Below are 12569 nucleotides of genomic sequence, written 5' to 3'. Positions count from 1 at the left end.
CTTACCTGGTAGGTTGGGGCTATAAAGAGCAAAGGACAACCTACCCAACCCTTTCTGGCTTATCAGGCGTACCACAGCAAAGATGCTTTCACCACAGCTTGGCTGGCTGAAAAGTCGCATGAAAAGTGCAAACCCAATTTAAAAAAAAAAAAAATGCATTAGTCACTGTTTTCATTGTATGACAAAATGGTGAGAGCCAATATAAGTAAGGCATAGTTTATTCTCCTTGACCGTTCACAGGGAGAAGTTCCGTGATAGCAGGGAAAGTCATCTGGCTGGAGCGGGAGACCGACTGGTCATATTGTATAAGCAGAGAGGAGCACAGGAAGTGGGACCCAGCTATAGAACGTCAAAGCTCTTCTTTAGAAACTCTTTCTCCAAAAAGGCCCCACAGGTGTTCCAAACAGTTGTCCCAGAATCTGGGAGTCAAGCATTAAAATATACAGGCCTAATATTGGGGAATATTTCACTCCCAAATCACAGTAGTAGATTACAATCCAGAGCCTTGGAATGAGGCATGGATGGGGTCCAGTGATTGGAGACAGGCTATCCTTTAGCCAAACATGATTCCTGTTCCTCCCACATTAAAAACATACTCATTAATCTCCCTAAACTATCAATACCCACCTCTCTCTCTTGATCCTGCCTGCGACCATAATTTCTTCATGTAAATCAGGTTCAGGAAAATTGATAGTTTTTAAACCATGGATGAGTTGTCTTCCTATAGAATCTGATTTATAAACAGATGAGTATCTTTTTATTTTCATTTACTTTTATTTGTGCTCAGGGAGAAAGGGAGAGAAGGAAGGATGGAGGGAGGGAGGGAAGGACGATGTGTGCCATTTGTACAGTGCCTGGAGGCATGCAGAGGACATTCCCTGGAACTGAAGTTTTGGGTGCTCATGAGTTGCCCCGTGTAGGTGCTGGAAACAAATGTGGGTCCTCTGTAAGGGCAGTAAACATCCTGAACTGTCTCAACAGCCCCCAAACAACTGTCATTTAAGGAAAAGAATGCACGTGCCCATTGAATCCCATGGAGATTTTGTTGAAAGCCTGTTGGCAGGTATGAGTGGGCTTGAGACACTTCCTTACTCCACTTCTTCTTCTTCTTCTTCTTCTTCTTCTTCTTCTTCTTCTTCTTCTTCTTCTTCTTCTTCTTCTTCTTCTTCTTCTTCTTCTTCTCCTCCTCCTCCTCCTCCTCCTCCTCCTCCTCCTCCTCCTCCTCCTCCTCCTCCTCCTCCTCCTCCTCCTCCTCCTTCTTCTTCCTTCTTCTTCTTCTTCTTCTTTTTTTTTTGAGAGCTGGGGACCGAACCCAGGGCCTTGCGCTCGCTAGGCAAGCGCTCTACCACTGAGCTAAATCCCCAACCCCTTACTCCACTTCTTATACTGGCGCCACACTGTTTCATTACTGTCTGCGTATTGATAGTGGTGTTTTGCCTATACATGGCTTCCTTTTACACAATTGCTTTAACTATTTAAGGTTTTCTTTATATTACCATTTGCATTTCATATTAATGTGTCAATTACTAGTATCAGGAAATCAACTGTAATTTTTATTTGAATCATAATAAATATATAAAGGTGGGAGACAAGTAGCAGTTAACAACACTGGGTCTTCTGGTTCATCATCCTGCATCTTTTTCTATTAATTTAACCTTTGAAGAGATTTTGGATCCTGCCTGTGCCCAGAACTGAACTTAACCTGTCACTCAACTCCCTGCACCCAAAATCCCATGGGGGAGAGAGCTGGACCCTCAGAAGTGCAGACACTCATGAGAACTCAGAGGAGACTACTCTATGCCCACATTCCTGACCCAAGAGGAAATCACCTAGTAACATCTGTGCCCCCCTTGTGCACAGGGACCTAGGAGAAGTCAGGGACAGGACCCTTCAGGTTTCTGTCTGTACCTAGAGTTGAAAGTCAATCCCCAGGAGTGGCTACACACCTGAGAGCAGAGCTCTCTGTTCCCAGATCCAACTGAAAAAAAAAAACAGATCTATAGGAGTGCTGACACACAGGCCTACAGGAGGGTCAAGACACTGTCAGAGACAGCAAGACAAGCTAACAGCAGAGACTATCTGATGGTGAGAGGCAAGGACAGGAACCTAAGCAACAGAAACCAAGACTACTTGGCATCATCAGAGCCCAGTTCTCCCATCACAGCAAATACTGGATATCCAAACACACCAGAAAAGTAAGATTTAGATTTAAAATCACATTTGATGATGATGATGATGATGATGATGGAGGATGTTAAGAAGGACATAAATAACTCCCTTAAAGAAATACAGGACAACACAAATAAACAAGTTGAAGCCCTTAAAAAGGAAACACAAAATTCCCTTAAAGAATTACAAGAAAACATAACAGGTGAAAGAATTGAAGAAAACCATCCAAAATTTAAAAATGGAAATAAAAACAATAAAGAGAGCACAAAGGGAGACAACCCTGGATATAGGGAACCAAGGGAAGAGATCAGGAATCATAGATGCAAGCATCACCAACAGAATACAAGAGATAGAAAAGAGAATATCAGGGCCAGAAGATACCATAGAAAACATTGACACAACTGTCAAAGATAGAAGACCTCATATAAACAGTATCCAAACTATTCCACAAAATGGAAACGGAAGGAGCACTACCAAATTCCTTCTATGAAGTCACAATTATGCTTATACCTAAACCACACAAAGACACAGCAAAGAAAGAGAAATTCAGACCAATTGCCCTTATAAATATGAAGGCAAAAATACTCAATAAAATTATTGCAAACCAAATCCAAGAACACATCAAAACGATCAACCATCATGATCAAGTAGGTTTCATCCCAGGGATGCAGGGATAGTTCAATATATGGAAATCCATCAACGTAATCCACTATATAAACAAACTCAAAGAAAAAAAACCACATGATCATTTCATTAGATGCTGAGAAAGTATTTGACAAAATTCAGCGGGCCTTGATGATAAAAGTCCTCGAAAGAGCAGGAATTCAAGGCCCATACCTAAACATAATAAAAGCAATATACAGCAAACCAGTAGCTCACATTAAACTAAATGGAGAGAAACTTGAAGCAATCCCAGTAAAATCAGGGAGTAGACAAGGCTGCCCACTCTCTACCTACTTATTCAATATAGTACTCAAAGTCCTAACCAGAGCAATCAGACAATGAAAGGATGTCAAAGGGATACAGATTGGAAAGGAAGAAGTCAAAATATCACTATTTGCAGATGATATGATAGTACACTTAAGTGACCCCAAAAGTTCCACCAGAGAATACTAAACCTGATAAACAACTTTAGCAAAGTGTCGGGGTATACAATTACCTGAAACAAATCAGTAGCCCTCCTCTACTCAAAGCATGAACAGGCTGAGACTCTAACCAAGCAAGTGAAAGATCTGTATGACAAGAACTTGAAGTCTCTGAAGAAAGAAATTGAGGAAGGTCTCAGAAGATTGAAAGATCTTCCATGCTCATGGATTGGCAGGATTAATATAGTAAAAATGGCCATTTTGTCAAAAACACTCTACATAGTCAATGCAATCCTAATCAAAATTTCTACTCAATTCTTTATAAAGATAGAAAGAGCAATTTGCAGATTCATTTGGTATAACACAAAACACAGGATAGTGAAAACTGTCCTCAACAGTAAAAGAACTTCTAGGGGAATCACCATCCCTGACCTCAAGCAGTATTATAGACCAATAATGATAAAAATATATGGTATTAGTCCAGAGACAGACAGGTAGATCAGTGGAATAGAATTGAAGACCCAGAAATGAACCCACATACCTATTGTCACTTGATATTTGACAAAGGATCTAAAATCATCCAATGGAGAAAAGATTTCATTTTCAACAAATGATGCTGGTTCAACTGGAGGTCAGCATGTAGAAGAATGCAAGTCAATCCATTCTTATCACCCTGTACAAAGCTTAAGTCCAAATGGATCAAGGACCTGCACATCAAACCAGATACACTCAAACTAAGAAGAAAAAGTGGGGAAGAGCCTTAAACACATAGGCACTAGGGAAATTTTCCTGAACAAAACATGAATAGCTTATGCTCTAATATCAAGAATTGACAAATGAGACCTTATAAAACTGCAAAGCTTCTGCAAGACGAATGACACTGTCATTAGGACAAAACAGAAACCAACAGATTTGGAAAAGATCTTTACCAATCCTACAACTGATAGAGGGCTAATATCCAAAATATACAAAGAACTCAAGAAGTTAGACTCCAGAGAGCCAAATAACCTTATTAAAAATGGAGTACAGACAGAGCTCAACTAAGTATTTTCAGCTGAGTATCAAATGGTTGAGAAGTACCTAAAGAAATGTTCAACATTCTTAGTTATCAGGGAAAGGCAAATCAAAACAACACTGAGATTCCACCTCACACCAGTCAGAATGGCTAAGATCAAAAACTCATGTGACAACAGACTGGCTAGGATGTGGAGAAATAGGAACACTCCTCCATTGTTGGTGGGACTGCAAACTGGTACAACCATTCTGGAAATCAGTCTGGAGGTTCTTCAAAATATTGGACATTGTACTACCTGAGGACCCAGCTATCCCTCTCCTGGGCATATACCGAAAAGTGCTCTAATGTACAACAAAACCATATGCTGCACTATGTTCATAGCAGCCTTAATTATAACAGGCAGAAGCTGGAAAAAACTCAGATGCCCTTCAACAGAGAAATGGATACAGGAATTGTGGTACATCTACACAATGGAGTACTACTCAGCTATGAAAAACGACTTCAGAAACTCATAGGCAAATGGTTTGAACTAGAAAATATTGTCCTGAGTGAGGTAAACCAGTCACAGAAAAACACACATGGTATACACTCACTGATAAGTAGATATTAGCCCAAAAGCTCGAATTACCCAAGATACAAATCACAGACCACATGAAGCTCAAGAAGGATGACCAAAGTGCGGATGCTTTACACCTTCTTAAAAGGGGGAACAAAAATATTCATAGGAGGGGATATGGAGGCAAAGTTTGGAGCAGAGATGGAAGGATTGTCCATTCAAAGCCTACCCCACACGTGTCCCATATACATATACAGCCACCAAAATTAGATAAGTTTGATGAAGCTAACAAGTGCATGCTGACAGGAACTGGATATAGATGTCTCCTGGGAGGTTCAGCAAGAGCATGTCAAATACAGGCGAATGCTAGCAGCAAACCATTGACCTGAGATATGGATCCCCGTTAGAGGAATTAGGAAAAGGATTGAAAGAGCTGAAGGGGCTTGCAACCCTATAAAAACAGCAATGCCAAGCAACCAGAGCTCCCAGGTACTAAACCACTACCCAAAGATTGACCTAGGGCTCCAGCTCCTTATGTAGCAGAGGATGGCCTTGTTGGGCACCAATAAGAGAAACCCTTGGTTCTGCCAAAGATGGACCCCCAGTGCAGGGGAATTTCGGGTGTGTGGTAAGGAGAGTGGATGTGTAGGGGAACAACCTTATAGAAGAAGGGGAGTGGAACGGGATAGGGGGCTATGTCCGGGAAAACAGAGAAGGGAATAACATTTGAAATGTAAATAAAAAATATCCAATAAAAATGTTTTCTTAACAAATTGCAAACCCCATAAACATGTATGCAATAAAAAATTAAACAATAAAAAACAAGAGTTTTGTTTTGTTTTCAAAATCTCACAACTTGGCTACAATTTTTGTTTTAAATGTTGTTTTAATTTCAGCTGCTATCTTTATTGATTAATTCATTTTCTTTACTCTTTTCTACTCTTCAGCACTTTTAAGGCAGAAGACAAAATTGTCATGAGAAACTAAAGCCATGAATGTATGTATAACATCACATGAGCTACACTAGAAAATTATAGTGTGGTACTTTGTATTTCTAAAAATTCAAATTATTTTCTGATTTCCTTTATAAATTCTGAATCCTTTAGTACTTGGCCTTGTGAGCCAAATAATCAGGCACTTTTCTAAAATTTTTTGAATCAATAAATTATTGATTTCTAGCTAATCCCATTGTATTAAAAAATTTACTATGTGTGGTTTATCCATTCATTCTCTAAATCTGCAAACACTCTTCTATGTTCTAGCCTATTATGTGATAACAGGTGATAAACTAACCCCAGCTATCACTGTTGCCTGTACTCATTCTCCTGGATAATTAATTCCCTGACGTCGAAAGTGGGTTGATTTTAGGAACCAGCTTCTAACAGTAGAATAACTCAGATTTGAGAGAATATGTTTGCTGAAATTGGGTTATAGAGTTATCTCCTTGCCAGCTGCTAATAGATTGGCGGTTCTGTGGAGAGGCCTGTGTGTGTGGCTGTGCGTTAGAGCCCCAAAGGCCTGGCTGGGCACACTATGACCTTAGAAGCTTCAGATGAGGAAGACCTGAGCTGTAACTCTAACTGTAGTATCATAAGACATCCTGAGTCAGACCATTCGCCTAAGATCCCCAACTCACAGGAACATGTTTCTTTCCTTCTACTGTCTGTTGGAATCATTTTTGTGAAAATAAATAGTTGCTGCAGATATAAGTTATACTTCTCAATGAATTTTCAAAGAATTACAAAGAAAGTATGGTTTTGAATGGCGGTTTCAGTAAAATAAATACAACCAATTTAGACCTACCTTTTAAATTTTCTTCTCTCTCTCTCTCTCTCTCTCTCTCTCTCTCTCTCTCTCTTTCTCTCTCTTTCTCTCTCTTTCTCTCTCTGTCACTGTTCTTTTGCTGTGAAGGGACACCATTTCCAAGGCAGTTCTTATAAAAGACAACTGTAAATTTGCCTATTTTTCCCTAACACACTTTTATTTTTTATTTTATGTGTTTCAAACAATTAGGTGCATATGCATTAAAACCACAATATCTTCCTAAAGAACAAACATTTCCTCAGTATAAAATTTTGTTTTTTTATGTTCAGCTATATTCTTTTCTGTGAAATCTTCCTTGTCATGTAAAGCTTCTAAGCTTTCTTTTGAAGAGTATTTGGTAGTAATTTAACAGCATTTACTCCCTCTCCCATTCCCCATTATTTGAATTTGAAACTATACCTTTATATTTCCCATATATATTTTTTGTAGGAAGCATGCATGCAATGTTATTTCTTACTTAGTCTGCCCTGAGGTTTAGATAAGGTACGTACCCATCCACATTAGCATTTACCGAAGTGATGGAGTTTAAATGGACAACATTTTAAATATTCTTCTATCCGTTTTGTCCCCTATTTCTTGCCCTTTGTTAATAGCAAATGATTTCAGTAATTGTTTTACCTATACAATTAGCTCATCTGCCCTCTTCCTCCTTTTATTTTCAGAAGTTATTTTAGCTTTATAATGCCTATGTATGACAGGGTCGATTCAAATGAAATTATAGCACCTTTGATCTATGGAACACTCTTCATAGTCGGACCTGAGACATTATGAACAAGAAAACATATTTTCAACTCAAAGTTTCAGTATTCGAAATATCAAAAGAAACAAAAGATTGTCACATGAAAGAATAGGCTAAGAAAGACTAAATTTTTATTCAAATACTTACACTTACAATGAAAACAATGTTGGCATTTGAAAATAGTGTGCTAATTAGATCATTGCTTTGAACTATGTATGACCAAGTATTTTAGGGGTTGGGAAGCATCTGTGTAGGTAAAGGGCCTAAATTATATTTGGGCTCTTTGCATCCATTTAAAAATCCAGGGTACCGGGGACTGCAAAGAGAGCTTGTTGACCAACAGGTCTAGCCCATTAGTAAGCTTAGGATCATCCAGAGAATCTACCTCAAAGAATAAGGTAGAGGGAGATAGAGGACATCCAATGTCAAGCATTTGTCTCCACACATGTGTGCACATACACACACACACACACACACACACACACACACACACACACACACACACACGAACACAAACTGGAAAACAATCACTGTGTGTGACCAGTCAGATGGGGGCTCAGAACCTTTGCCCTGTGAGCTCTGTTCCCTTCAGTATGCCTGATGCTCCCATAATAAATTAAGACTTGTTTTTTCAATAAGAGCAGTAGGTATTTGTCCTATTGCAAACATCAGCTGGGTTTTCTGAAGGGGATGATTTATCAATCATTTGCTTGAGTGCCTTTTCACTTTGAGGTACATGTGAAATGACCATGACAGCTGGAGTTTTATAGTTTTCTCTAAAGGAATGACTGGTTTTCCTATCACAGGGTCCACCAGCAATGTTTCATTGGGGAACTAAGATCATAGCAATGTTGATCAACTCACTACTGCGGAGGTGAGAATATGACAAAGGAAAATACTTGTGGGTCGTTTTCTATAGTCGTTTCCAATGGAAACCAAGAAATCTCAGGGCATTCTCATCTGGGAGTGCTAGTAAACTAATGGCATAAAAAGTATGGGTATATAGATCTCTGGCTCATGTGTGTGCATGTGTGGAATGAGTGTGTGTGCATGTGTGGAATGAGTGTGTGTGTGTATGTGTATGTGTCTGTATGTATGTTCATGAGTTTGTGTGTATAAGGGTCTGTGTGTATGTGCAGTGTGTGTGTGTGTGTACGTGTGGGTGTGTTTGTGTAGACACACAGAGAGAGAGAGAGAGAGAGAGAGAGAGAGAGAGAGAGAGAGAAAGAGAGAGGGGGAGGGAGAGAGAGAGACAAAGAAAGAGAGAGAGACAAAGAGAGAGAGGCAAAGAGAGAGAGAGAGAGGCAAAGAGAGAGAGAGAGAGAGCAATCCAATACTCAGAATAGAAAGCTATTCATGTAGGAAAGAAAACGCCTCTGACCACATTTTCTACAGCCCAAGTTAAATGATATTACGATTAAATTCAATTTACAAAAGGAAAATTTTCTTTCATTTTTTTAAAAAAACTGTTCCTCCTCTTCAATGTCAGATACACATATAACCAATGAGTATCTCTTCCTATTCTTTTACATTCAACCTGTGTCATTATAGCTAATTTTGATTATATATAAAGAATATATACTTGTACTTATCACCCACAATTCCCTCTTCTTTCTCTCTCCAGCCGAGCAAGATGCCCAAAGGAAAGAAGGCCAAGGGGAGGAAGGTGACCCCGGCCCCCGGCATGGTCAAGAAACAGGAGGCCAAAAAGGTGGTCAATCCCTTGTTTGAGAGAAGGCCCAAGAACTTCGGCACTGGGCAGGACATCCAGCCCAAAAGAGATCTCACGCGCTTCATCAAATGGCCCCGCTACACCAGGCGGCAAAGAGCCATCCTCTATAAGCGGCTCAAAGCACCTCCTGCCATCAACCAGTTCACGCAGGCCCTGGACAGGCAGACAGCGACTCAGCTGCTTAAGCTTGCCCACAAGTACAGGCCAGAGACAGAGCAGGAGAAGAAGCAAAGGCTGTTGGCCCTCGCTGAGAAGAAAGCTGCGGGCAAAGGGGATGTCCCAACTGAGAGACCGCCTGTCCTCCGAGCAGGGGGTCAATACAGTCACCACCTCGGTGGAGAACAAGAAGGCTCAGCTGGTGGTGACTACCCATGATGTAGACCCCATTGAGCTGGTGGTTTTCCTGCCTGCCCTTTGTCGAAAGATGGGGTACCCTACTGCATCATCATCAAGGGAAAGGCCAGGCTGGGGCGCCTGGTCCACAGGAAGACAGGCACTACTGTTGCCTTCACACAGTTTAACTCGGAAGACAAGGGTGCTCTGGCTAAGCTGGTGGAAGCTATTAGGACCAATTATAATGACAGATATGAGGAGATCCGCCGCCACTGGGGAGGCCACGTCCTGGGTCCTAAGTCTGTGGCTCGCATTGCCAAGCTGGAAAAGGCAAAGGCTAAAGAACTCGCCACTAAACTAGGTTAAATGTACACTAAGTTTTCTGTACATAAATATAATTACAAAAAAAGAATATATACTGGCATTTTAGGTTTTCAATGTCTTTTGTCAGTTAGTAACTGTTTACCCACTTCTATTTAATGGAATTATAGATGCTTTCCAAGGATTCTAGTTATCAGCTGAACTTTGAATGTTTCTCACATGTTTAACCTTTTTAAATTTACTAGTCCCTGAGAGCAGCCAGAATATTGAAGATATGTATGACAGTAATCCATTTTGTCATATATAGACCATTTCTTTCATTAAAAGGAAGCCATCAAAACATAATACTTCATTTTCTTTGTACGCAGTTTTGCACCTTATCTTTAGAAAGTGGCATGTGACAGCACTTCATCCAGCCAGACTACATTGCAGTGTTTATTAAAGTCTAGTCCTAAAAGCCATTCAGATGGAAAAACCTTTACTTTTAAGTGGAACAAGTGAAAGCGGTGGGAGAATGAAGAAATAATACACTTTAGGGAACGGCCATGGTGCCTGCATCACACCCAAGTTAGTCAACTCCTGAATCTGTCTTAGGTACCTAATAATCAATATTTTCAGATATGTGTCAGACATTAAGTACTTGCCTCCCAACATCATAGACAGACCGATTAAAATAATGAGCAGGTGTAGGCAGATATAGGTTCCAATATAGGCCAGGTATTACAGCCTGGGGTCCAGCGGCTAGACCTGAGTAACTGTGGTGTCTCAGACAAGGCTCTCCAGGACCCGTGTAAATGCAGAAAACTAATGGCACTAAATCTAATTTCCCGCAGGGAGCATGGACACGGCATAATGCCAGTAGGAATAAAGCCTGTGGCTTCATCCTGTCCAGACCTTCATGAAGTTTCTCTGGAAGGATGTCACAAAGTCCTTGCCCTTGCACTCAGTCTCTCGCTCCTAAGGTCCATTGATTTGAGTGGCTTCTTAAGCATTGCCAATATTCCCTACAAGCATCGGTAAAAATCTGCCCATTTTTGCAATGTGTTAACCTTTCAACTTCTCAAATAAATGAGAAATAAAATTGATACATGCTGTCCCAATTATTATCCATGACTAATCAGGATATCATAACTAGTTCATTTGACATTGTCAAGGTTATTGACCTAGTTCATGATTTAGGTGATATGAGAATGATTTTTTTTTTCTGGAGTGCCTCTTGCGTGCCTTTATAAATAGAGTGTTCACCCCCCCACCACTACGTGTAACTAAGTTAATCATAAGCTTTGAGATCATTTAGAACTATATACTGTGTACTCAGTTTGTTTATCTAGAACTTACCTTTAAGGATTTTGATGTAATAAACCTTACTATACTTTGAACTCTCCAAAGAATCAGCTTTTACAAGCTAGGTTGAATACATGGTTTTGTTCTCAAACTGTGTTCCTTGGTTCTCCTCATACCCACTCCATGCCCCTGACGCAGAGTAAAGTACATGTCTCCCTTGTGACAATTTCATGCCCCTGACTCAGAACAGTGTATAAGGTGTGATAATTATGTCTAAGACTATTGTTGCAAATGACCCAGAGAGAATGCTGAAATAAACATGTGGATATAAGTTGATAACAGCAGAAAGGAAGAAAGGAAGGAAGGAAGGAAAAGGAGAGAAGAGAGGAGAGGGGAAGAGAAGAGAGGAGAGGAGAGGAGAGGAGAGGAGAGGAGAGGAGAGAGCAATTTTATTATCTTCCACAGAAGCAGATTTATCTAACTTAGGTGCCACTTCCTGTTATACATCTGCAGGAGTTACACGCAGCACAATGACAAAATCCCCTCTCCCCTGAGAAACAGACCCAGGCTGTATGAGACAAAATTTCTACAGAAAGCCAAAAGTACAGCCCTCCTCCGTGCGATCAGTCAGTCATCAGAACGATAGTTACAGAGCACTCTCAGGGTTCAGCAAATTCCTCTAAGTGCTCAATCGCTTTTGCTCACAGCTTTATCATCTTTTAGAAGGAATTGAAAGCCCTTCTCCCAGACTGATTTTTCTCTATGCATTAAAGAATGATAAACTGCGCCTTTAAGTAGAGGTTCACTTCAGAGACATTCCCTGCAGCATCACTCCTACCTCAGATCTCTGGGTGATTTAACAGTTTTGAACTGTTTCTGAAGCCTGCATTGACTCCCAGAGAGGAGACACACAGGCAGCTCATCCGGATCAATATTGGGATAATGAGATTAGCATACTCTTCAGGGCTTCCGGTTGCATGAAGTCAATCATCAATCACCTCGTCATTCATTTTGCTTTGCTTGTTTACTTAGCAAATAGAATTTAAATCAGAGAAAAATATATGCCACATTTTTAAGAATAAAGCACCTGTGTTGAAGGACTCATGTGAAAAATAGTGTTTTCTCATGCAGTGCAGTAAGGTGGAATAACGGTCTTAAAAGATGCCTATAGCTCGCCCTTCTCTAAAAAGGGTGAGCCTTTTGAATGGATGCTAAATCAGGTGAAGTTGTTTGAGGTAGGACCAATCCTGCGACCTCTCTGCCCTCTAGTTGCTCCATTGATGACAGGCATTTAGAATTGGCCACTTTTAAAACTTAGTGCTCTTAAAGATACTACTCTGTATAGCTTCCCTTCTCAAAAAGAAAGAATTTCATGAGGAATTGTTATAAAAGATTATTTCCTGGAGCCTAGAGACGGTTCCGCAGTTAAGAGCTCTTGCTGATGACTGGGGGGAGGAAGGCATTTGACATCCTCTGCTGGCTTCTGAGTGTACCAGGATCATACAAATAAA

At 40.3% G+C, this 12569-nt stretch overlaps 1 protein-coding gene and 1 pseudogene across 1 annotated transcript in view; one reads left to right on the top strand and one right to left on the bottom strand.

Moving 5' to 3' along the window:
- Themis (thymocyte selection associated) overlaps nt 1-12569 on the bottom strand; it is a 202710-nt gene that overhangs the window by 72515 nt on the left and 117626 nt on the right. The gene's annotated exons all lie outside the window — the stretch shown is intronic.
- Nucleotides 5291-10853, top strand: LOC116894771 (annotated as a pseudogene).

This window comes from Rattus rattus, chromosome 2 (assembly GCF_011064425.1).
Source record: "Rattus rattus isolate New Zealand chromosome 2, Rrattus_CSIRO_v1, whole genome shotgun sequence".
Classification (NCBI taxonomy): domain Eukaryota; kingdom Metazoa; phylum Chordata; class Mammalia; order Rodentia; family Muridae; genus Rattus; species Rattus rattus.
This window is presented reverse-complemented; position numbering and strand designations above follow the sequence as displayed.